The sequence below is a fragment of the Mirounga angustirostris genome, unplaced genomic scaffold, assembly GCF_029215605.1.
Source record: "Mirounga angustirostris isolate CCGP_5_RB_7025 unplaced genomic scaffold, mMirAng1.0.hap1 SCAF_16, whole genome shotgun sequence".
In the NCBI taxonomy this organism is placed as follows: Eukaryota; Metazoa; Chordata; class Mammalia; order Carnivora; family Phocidae; genus Mirounga; species Mirounga angustirostris.
The window spans coordinates 13,488,485-13,498,708 of NW_026991724.1; the positions used below are offsets into that span (position 1 = coordinate 13,488,485).

General features: G+C 43.0%; 1 protein-coding gene across 1 annotated transcript in view; it reads right to left on the reverse strand.

Moving 5' to 3' along the window:
- Positions 1–9,875, reverse strand: part of HYDIN (HYDIN axonemal central pair apparatus protein) — a 358,851-nt gene extending 348,976 nt beyond the window's left edge. The window contains exon 1 of the mRNA XM_045890776.3: positions 9,742–9,875. The gene's annotated coding sequence lies outside the window, so the exon portion shown is untranslated. The remainder of the gene's footprint in view (positions 1–9,741) is intronic.
- Positions 9,876–10,224: the final 349 nt, after the last annotated feature.

The following is a 10,224-nucleotide window of genomic DNA, read 5'->3' on the forward strand; positions in this document are numbered from 1 at the left end:
TGAGGTTTAGCCAGTGAATTCTAGAAAGTGTGGCCCTGTGGGAAACCCGGAGCCAGCTAAGTTGGGCCAGGACTCCAGACCCACAGAGAATGTGGGAGAATGGAGGTTGTAGTTCTAGCCCCTGAGGAAGGAAAACAGGTAGAGGTTTTGTTGAGCACGCGTGTGACCCTGTAGAGATGGTTATGACTTTGAAATTTGAGGGCGATGACTTTTGATAGGCATCCCATCCTGTTCATATCAGACTTTAAGCCATGTGTAGCTCTTTTTCCCAGAAGAAGTTGTGGCCTGGAGAGGTACACATCACCAGTGTGGTATACCCGTCAGACACACACACACACACACACACACAATCTCATTTCATTTACTCTAATGGGGGGAAAATTAATTTTAGAAAACATTTAATTATTTTTGAGATAAATAAATTCCCAAAAGCCATTAACTGTAAGAGTAAGGGAACTAATATTTACCATGGCAAATGAGGTTATTTGGAGTTAGCACTAGGTGAGCCTTGAATTCCACACTAACAAATATAAATATTTTTCCATATGTGATGGGGAGCCATTCTGGGATTAATGAAGGCAGAGCTGATGTTAGACCAAGAGTTCACCGAGAGTATGAGGAGGAATTAAATCAGAGAGACCAGGTAGGGGGCTAGGGTAACAATTTATGGAAAAAATAACAGAGTTAACCAGAAGCAGAATAAATGAGATGGGAAAAAATTACAAAGCAACAGGGCACTGGTATCTTAGTAACTGATAAGTATGGCTAGTTGGATGGAAGATGGAGAAGAAAGAGCAGACGCAATCTGTAGCCTTCATGACTGTGTGTGTGATGATATCAACTGGGATATGAAATACAGACGGGAACACAAAATTGAGGAGAGCGAAGAGTTATTACATGCTGACGTTTTTTAAAGTTGGCTTATACTCTTGACATGACATGATGAAAATGACACCTTACCTGTGATCTTCCTCCCCCAAAACTGTAACCCCATTCTAATCAGGAGGAAAACATCAGACAGATTCTAATAGAGGGACATCCTACAGTCTATATGACCAGCACTTCTCAAAACTGTCAAGGTGATCCAAAACAGGGAAAGTCTGAGAAACTGTCACAGCGGAGAGAAACCTAAGTCAACATGAAAACTAAATGTAATGTCTTATCCTGGATGGGATCCTGGAACAGAAGAGGACGTTAGGTAAAAGCTAAGGAAATCTGAATACATGATAAACTTTAGTCAACTGTTCTAAAAAGTAAAATCAAACTTTTAGAAATCTGCTTATTAAAGCTTTTGATACCTGCTAACCCATCATGAGAGCTGGGAAGGGCAGAGCACAGAAAATAAGTAAGTTCTTGTGCCCCAAGCACAAATACTCCATTACATGTTAGATCACATCACTGAGAAGCCCATCACCATCCCGCCACCCACTCAAATGAGAATGCTAGGGTGCGGGAAAGCAACTCATTACCTGCCCTTAAAAGCTAGAGTTTCTGGTACTCATGTTGAAATGACAAGAAGGGGCCCATATGAGAAAGTAATGCAATAACAGAGAGGAAAACTGGCCTAAGAAAAGCATCTTTTTGGTCAATGCTACATTGGGGTTGCAAAGAAACTATGATCTTATACCTTAAACCTCTGTGCTTTTGGATTTCATCCAACAACTGTATCTTCAGCACCTACACAAGCTGAGTACTGTTAGCTGCTAGGGATGTGATTAATACACCACAGCTCCTGCCCATAGGAAGCTCACAGTCTACTCTAGAGATAGGATTGCAAATAATTCCAGTATCTATTAGAGCAAGGATATTATATTTAAAAGAGAAAAAAATGTTTTGGGAATGCTGAGGAGGAGACAATTAATTCCCCTTCGATACATGGTCAGGGAGGGCAAGGCCAAGGAGACAGCTTTGAAGCGGGCCATCAAGGATAAGTTGTCTCCTGTCGTGCAAAGAGGGAGTATTCAGCATTTGCAAAGACATGGTGAGAGTCAACAGTACGGTGTACTTGGGGAAGTGGAAGCCAGGGCTTTGAGAATGGACTTAGGTCAATCAGGAAGTAGAAAGGCCAGAGTTAGGGACACCAGGTACGAGGCCATTATAATGATTCAGGTTGGAGATACCAACACACTATAATTGAGAGGAAATATTTTAAAATGCCTCATCTCTCCTCTCTTCTCATGCCTCCAATATAGTCAAGCAAAAGAACCTTGAGTCCCCAGAGTCTTCTGCTCTTGGCAATGCAGTAAGGCCTCACATCTGTTTCTTGAGCAGCCAGAGGCTAGAGGGCGTCAGTGTCCAGGCCTCCTCTCATTAGAGAACCCTGGGGTACAGGCCCATGCCCATTTCAGTGTGCACTGGGGAATTCCATGCGCAGCTGCACCATCTGCTAAGAAACTCTCCCTTCTGCCCCGTACAAGTTCTCTCAGCTCCGGCTGTTAGACGGGGGCCATGCTCATAGCCTGCCTGGGGGCACGTGGGCATTGCTTCAAACACTGCAGAGATTACCAATTATCTTACTTGTTTCCAGAAAGATGTGGCCAAGGCTGTGGAGATGCAGGCTTCTTCTTCCCTTGAAAGTAGGTGAAAACGATCTATGGCAGATACTTTGCTCGGAAACCAGCTGACCTCATGAACCCTGAGAGGTTTGGTCTCAAGTTCTCATCGCTTTCGTCAACTGATACAGCTCAAAGAACTCAAGTTCTGTGACCAGGAGCAGCAGGTCGTGCTGCGCTCTGGCCCTGCGGCTTCGCTGCGCTGGTTGGGACAGAGAGGCATGTGTGGGATGGTAAAGGGCCCAGACTCTGCAGCACACAGACTTGGCTTTGAACCCTGGCTCCATCACATGCTAGTGATAAGACCTCCCTATCCGTTTCTCCTTTTGTAAAAACAGGCGCAACAGGACCCACTACAAAGGGCTGTTGTGAGGATTAAACGTTATATTCCAGGTGAAGCACTTGTATACAGCCTGGCACGTGGTGATCAAACTGAGCAGGGACCAGCCGGTACCAGCTGCAACGCGCGCCTCCGGGCGTGTTACACCAAAGCAGCACGCACACGAAATGCCTGCTGTGTGTGCCAGAGGCTTGGGGTAGCGGGACACAGTGGCCAAAGGATGGGACTCAAATGCCGGGGTTGGAATCCCAACTCCTTCACTACCTAGTTTTGTGGGCTCCAGCAGTAACATGCCCTCTCTGCCCTCACTTTCCTCAGCTGCAAAATGAGAGTAAGAATAAAAGCTACCTCATCAAGTTACTGTTGAGTAAATGAGATTCATCCAGTGTTGCACATAGTTGGGAGTTTCTTCGCCCAGATTGCTATACAGTAGTACATTCTGTGAATATTCTATGCTTTATTTATCCGTTTTACTCGCGATGGAGATTTCTGTTGTTTCCAGTTTGGGGCTTTGACAAGTAGTCCTGCTTTGAAATTTCTTATACAGAAATATATGTAAAATATGTATGCATAAATATATGTAAAACTATGTAGACAATTTCTGGGTCAAGTAGAATTTCTCAGTCAGAGGGTATCAGCTTTAAGAGACCCCACCAACACGTTTTCCAAAGTGGCTGTTCTGATTTAAATCCCTACAAGCAGTGTATGAGAGTTCAGTTGCTCCATATCCTCACCAACACTGGGCATTTTTTAATGTTTTCATTTTCACCATTCTAATGGGTTTGTAGCATTATCACCTTGTAGCTTCAATTTGTATTCCTCTGGTGACTTAATAAAGCTGAACACCTTTTCATGTATACATTAAACACTGTGTCTGGTATAGAGTAAGTATGCAATAAATGTTAGCCATTCTTCTTCTTCTTCTCTGGTGACCAAGGCACAACTTTTCAATGGGGGCACAGAGAGATTTCTGGAAGCTTCTAAACATTTTATACTCTCTTGACCTACCTTCTATTCTCATGTATGCTTTTCCCCATGCCTCCCTCTTCTCTTGGCCAACTTCCCTATAAATAATATTCCTTGACTCTCCCTGAGTCCAGACATGTTGAGTAAGAAAAAATGAAAGCCAGGTGAGACTTCTGACCTCCACCCCAAACAGGCTCCCACCCTTGTTCAGATGTGCCCAGTCCAAGAGGAACAGAAAGGATCCTTATTCAGAGGCTCTAGGTCACCCAGTCTCATCCATCTGACCTGACCTCCCTCTAGTTCTTTCTTGATAAATGGCTTTGACAAATTTCTCATTATTATGGTGTCTGGTCTAAATCAGACTTGAATCTTTAATGCTTCCCATTAGGAAAAATGCATCACTTGATTTTTAAGATGCAGACACAATTCCCCTTGCAAAGCCAGTATCCTGAGGGGTTTGCTAATGCATCAAGCCACGTAACTCCGAGTAAAATTCCATGATGTCCCTAAAACAAGAAGACAGTTAAGCTCTGTCCTTAGTTTAGCCCTTCCTGATAAACTCCAGGAGAAAAGAACAAAAAATGTGTAATTGGGGGTGGACTTATACCTTGTAAGATCTTGGGAGAGAGACAGAAAGAAGACAGCTTAATATTTTCCAAACCAAGTCAAAAATTTTCATCCATGTTTGTACAAAATATTCGTTATGTAATGTAATAGACACGATTTTATTCTCTACATAGCTGGATTAAGATTTTCTCTTAGATGAAACCCACCTTTGTTAAGAAATTTCATGGTGGGACCCCTGCCACCAAGGACCTTGAGAGGCAGAAATACTCTGGATTAGACAAAGAAATCAAAGTTGCTGACCGCAATAGAGGTTGCAGGGAAGAGAAAGAAAGAAGGACACTAAGCAGCCAAAGACATGGTTTGCGGCTGTTTGACAGGACATACGCAACCCCTTAAGTCTTTGGGAGAGTTGCTTACTTTATTAAATGCATAGTGCAAGGTGAATCTTTTGTGGAAACCCACAAAGGAACTGAGCTCCTTGTGCAGGTCAACCAGGGGTGGAATTGGAAAAGCATGAACACAGAAGCCACAAGGCGGAAGGTGGGGGGTGTGGTGGCCAGAAGAAACAAGCAGCCTGGAAATAGCCTGACGTGTGGCGAGGGCTCCTGACTCAGTCAAACTTGGGGCAACCAATGCGCAGTGGTCTATGCAGAACCTTTCCGATGTTAGCATTCCAAGGATGCCCTCTGGTCCAGGCCAACTCTAGCCAGGCTGGAAAACTGAGGATTTGAATCAAGTTTCCCTAAATTTCCTAAGGCTAGGGAGGTCCCAGTTGACAAGTGAATTATAATTAAAAGAGCACATATACTAACTATTCAACCTTTGGTTTCTGAGTGTGACAACTTCCAATACACAAACATAGACACAGACACACAAGTACCAAGAGGATATGCTAAAATTAATAAAAATGTCTCCTGACAAGTTAAATCCCCCTCCTGATCAATAATTTAAGTTTTTCACCTTTGTTTACTTAAGAGCTTGCCTTCCTTTGTGCATTGAGGAAGATACACAGCTTTGCCTCAGCTCCTGTGTAAGCCCTCGAAATCAGCTGCCTTTCCATCAAAGATTTTCAATCTGATCCTATACTTTCGCGAGGGAGAGAAAAAGGGGCAGAGCAAGAGGCTCACTTCTGGGACTTCACTCGCCCCCATTTTCTGCCTCCCCACCAATGTGCACGCGACGTGGAAGAACTAACTGATCAAGGGAGGACATGTGTGCTTGCAAAGTCTGGGCCCGCTGAGCTCCTCAGCTAAGATTAAGTCATGTTTTCAATAAATGTCACTCAGACTTTCTATTTTTGTAGTCTTAAAAACCAGTAGAAATAAATTTATTGAGAATCTGATCTCATCTCCAAACATTCACTCAGTCCACGGTCTCCTAAATTAGAGTGCAAATTCCAAGAGTCAGATCAGAATTACCTTTCAGGCTAATAGGATTAGAATAAAGCAGCGTAATCTAGCTGTGTTTTAGAACACGACATGCCTGGATTTTAATTCCAAACCTGGTCACAGTCCCTGTGAATGAGGGTGTGAAAGAGGAATCAGGGATCTGGGCCTGAAAAACTAAAAGGGTGCAGCAGTTAAAACTGAGTGGTGCAGGCTGCAGGTAGAGCAGGCTGAGGGAGAAAGAACCAGAGCTGGGTACAGGGTATGGTAAGGAGAGAGTTCTACACTGAAATATAAGTTTGGGAGTCACTGACGTCCATACAGATGGTATTTAAAGCCATGACCAGATGAGATTACTAAGGGAGTAATGGCAGGGAGAGAAATGTTTGTATGTCCACGGGTGTACCACACCAGCCAACTTCCGGTCCCAGTTGACAAGTGCAAGTACAACACACTCCCTCTCCCTCACCTACGCTCAGTCCATCCATCACAGTGGAAGTTTCGGTGCTCTACCGCGTGAAGCCAAAGTGGTGTGGGACAAAGTGTAGGAATTTCAGGCTTGGAGATAAGAGGGACTTGGGCTCAGCCAGGCCACTTCCAAGTGTATTACCTTGGGCAAATCACTTAATCTCAATGAACCCCCATTTCTTCATCTGTAAATTGGAGATCATCATCTCCCTCTAGGGTATCTGTGAGTGTTAAATAAATAGAATAAAAATAACTTCTAAAGGGGCGCCTGGGTGGCTCAGTTGGTTAAGTGACTGCCTTCAGCTCAGGTCATGATCCCAGGGTCCTGGGATCATGCCCCACATCAGGCTTCCTCCCCCTCCCACTCCTCCTGCTTGTGTTCCCTCTCACGCTGTCTTTCTCTCTCTCTCTGTCAATTAAATAAATAAATAAAATCTTTTTAAAAAAATAACTTACAAAATACTTTATCCTTTACAAATCATTATCATCCATCTCATTATAATCTCTGATAACTGAGGGGAGAAAATGCTGTGCTTCTATTAGTGATTACATATAAAGTTTAGGACAGTATCTACCAATGTTTAAAATGTACATACCCTTTGATGAAGCAATTCCAACTACCCTACAAATATAGCTGCATAGGCATAAAGATAAATGTGTTAGGCACTGGTAATAATGAGAAATTTGAAAAAATATGTATCAGTAACAGATCAGGTAAATAAATCATGGCATATTCATACTTTGGAATGCCACTTGTTAAATATAATGAGAAATTTTATGTGTATCGATATGAAAACATGATCCAATTTGTTTTAAATTTCATATATTCATATTTCACATTTTGATACACACATGGCATAAAGACTAGAACTGTTCAAAGCGGTCACTAGGTGTGGCTAAGGAGTTCATGTCCTTCTGAGGAATGCTACTGATGTTGGAGAGAATGGCTTCCACTTTCTCCTTTTTACACTTTGAAATCTTTGAAGTTTTATAACAAACAAAAGATATTTTAAAGACATACTCCAAACTAATCCCTGTGCCCCAAGGTTTTTAAGACAGCAGTGCACCAGGAACATAGAGCATATATCCAAGTCCAGAAAAAATGTCTCTGTTGGGTTCCTGGTTATATTTCAATTCTACAAGCCACGGCTTTCCTTCCCACCAGTCCATGTGGTAACACAGAAGCAGTCCATGAGGGGGAAATACAGGCCCCAAAGTAGGGACACGCTGGGAAGGAAAAAGGAAATGCAAATGTATTCTGAAAACAGATGATGTCTGGAAGAGAAAGTGTGTTTGGCAGCAAGAAGGAAAATCACAGGAAGAGGAGAGAAAAGCAGTAAAAGAGAAACAGCCAAAGGAGGTGGTAATTAAGTGCGAAGCTGGAGATTTCCACGGGATTTTTCAGCTTTGGCAAGAGTCAGGCCTCTGGATAATTCTGCCTAAGTGTGTAGACATTGTTTGACATTTCCTTTTTATAATTTTTTTAAATATTATTTATTTATTTATTTGAGAGAGATAGTGGGCAAGAGAGAGAGAGCACAGGAGCAGGGGCGGAGGGAGAAGCAGACTTCCCGCCGAGCAGGGAGACGACTGGGGGATCATGACCTGAGCCGAAGGCAGACGCTTAACCGACTGAGCCACCCAGGTGCCCCTATTTCTTTTTTTTTACTAAAATTATTCCATTAGAGCAGTAGCTCAAGACCATGATATCCTGACACTATTTGCTAGCAGTGTTCCAAAGATTTAAGTTTTTGAATAACTGGCTTAATTTCATAGTTAAAGAGGACTCGAGGTTAGCCCTCTCATTCATTTTGATATGTTTGAGAGATAAAGGGAAGTGTCACTGCCAGCGGTGAGGAAGTTGTGTATAATCCACAGACTGTGCCGCTCCTCCTAACGCTGTCACTCTTCTTTTCCTGGCTCTGGAGCCTCCCATGGGTCACTGGTTGAGTAGGCAGGACAACCATGATGGGAAATGCCTGTGACGATCAAGAACTCTTCTTGGCTATGGTGAAAGAGAGAGAGCTGATGAAAGAAGAGGGTCCAAGAGATAAGACATTGATGGCTTTGAAGACACAGGAAGGAAACCACAAGCTAAAGCATGTAGAAAGCCCCTAAAAGATGCAAAAGGCAAAGAAATGGATTGTCTACTTGAGCCTCCAGAAACGAATGTGGCCCTGGTGAGAGGTTGTTTTAGCCCAGCAAGACCATGTCAAACTTCTAACCTAAAGAACTGTAAGATAATAAATCAGTGTTGTTTGAAGTCACTAAATTTGTAGTCATTTGTTAGAGTAGCAGTGGAAAACTAATGCAAACATCGTCAATACAGCAATAGTATTTAAATCCATAAGGGTGGGATGTTGGTGGCAGAAAAGGGAAGAAGCCAAGACTGAGCTTTGGCAAATTTGAAAATTAAGTCAGGAAAATGAGGAAGACCCAGCAGAGATGGCTGAGAAGGAATGGACATGAATAGAAAGAGAAGGAAGCAATGTTCTAGAAGCCAAATGAAGAGTTTGTGTCCCATGCTGCTGAAAGGTCAAGTAAGATGAGGAAAGGGGATACCCAGCTAATACACAGAGAAAGGATATACACAGAAAGAAAACAGTGGACTTGGTCCTCACCACTCAAGCAGCTTGGATGGTGGAGACACGTGAATGGTACCCACCCAGAGTGCCCATATTTTCACACACAGGGATTCTAGAGTCTCTAGCCAACTTGGCCCAACTAGAACCCTAGAATGTTTTCAATCAGATAGCACTCTTTTCACATGGGGGATGGAAGGAGTGAAGGTCAGTAGCAAGAGGAAGAGAGCAGAAAAGAACAGAAGGACTTTCAACTTTCTCTTACAGACCTGCACGATTGTCTTTCCTTTTACCATACAATACAGTCCTAAGCCCTCCAAGCCCCAACTTGTTAAAAAGCATAAATCCTAAGGCCAAGAGAGTTAATATAATATCTCAAGACCAGGAACTACCTTTTTTCTTAGAAAAAACATGACCTCACCAAAAAAAAAAAAAGAAAGAAACCACACAACCTTCTAGGACCTGACATTTCACTTCAGCCACAGCTTCAGACAACTTTCTGTATTTTGCCTTCCTTCACCTCAAAACTCAAGGTTAGGTGACTATCTATAGAAGACTGATTGAAATCATGCATGGAGGATTCTTGGAGCCTGAGACAAATATAGCGTATGTCACATTGCCTCACACTGTCATAATTATTTGTTTACCTGTTTATCTTTTCCAAGAGACCCAGAAGTCCTCAAAAAGGTGAGACTATGCCCTTGCATCATTGAATTGTAAAAACAGTAATTCATTAACTTTTCACTCACTCAACTAATCATATGGTTCAGACACAGTGTAGTTTTTAGGCATTTAATCTTAACACAACCCTATGAGATGGGTATTATTTATGCCACTTCCCAGATAAAAAGATTGAGATTCAGAAAGGTTAAAAAACTTACCTGTGACGCCTGGGTGGCTCAGTCGGTTACGCGTCTGCCTCGGCTCTGGTCATGGTCCCAGGGTCCTGGGATCGAGTCCCACATTGGGCTCCTCGCTCAGCAGGGAGCCTGCTTCTTCTTCCGCCTGGCATGCTCTCTCTCTGACAAATAAATAAATAAAATATTTTTTTTAAAAAAAAGAAACATGGGGCGCCTGAGTGGCTCAGTCGTTTAGTGTCTGCCTTCGGCTCAGGTCATGATCTCAGGGTCCTGGGATCGAGCCCCGCATCGGGCTCCCTGCTCGGCGGGAAGCCTGCTTCTCCCTCTCCCACTCCCCCTGCTTGTGTTCCCTCTCTCGCTGTCTCTCTCTCTGTCAAATAAATTTAAGAAAAAAAAAAATCTTAAAAAAAATTAAAAAAAGAAACATACTTGAGGGTCATGTTAAGTCATGCAAGTGGCAGAACTGGCCAATGCCAAATTCTCTGCTAAAAAACGGCCCCTGCT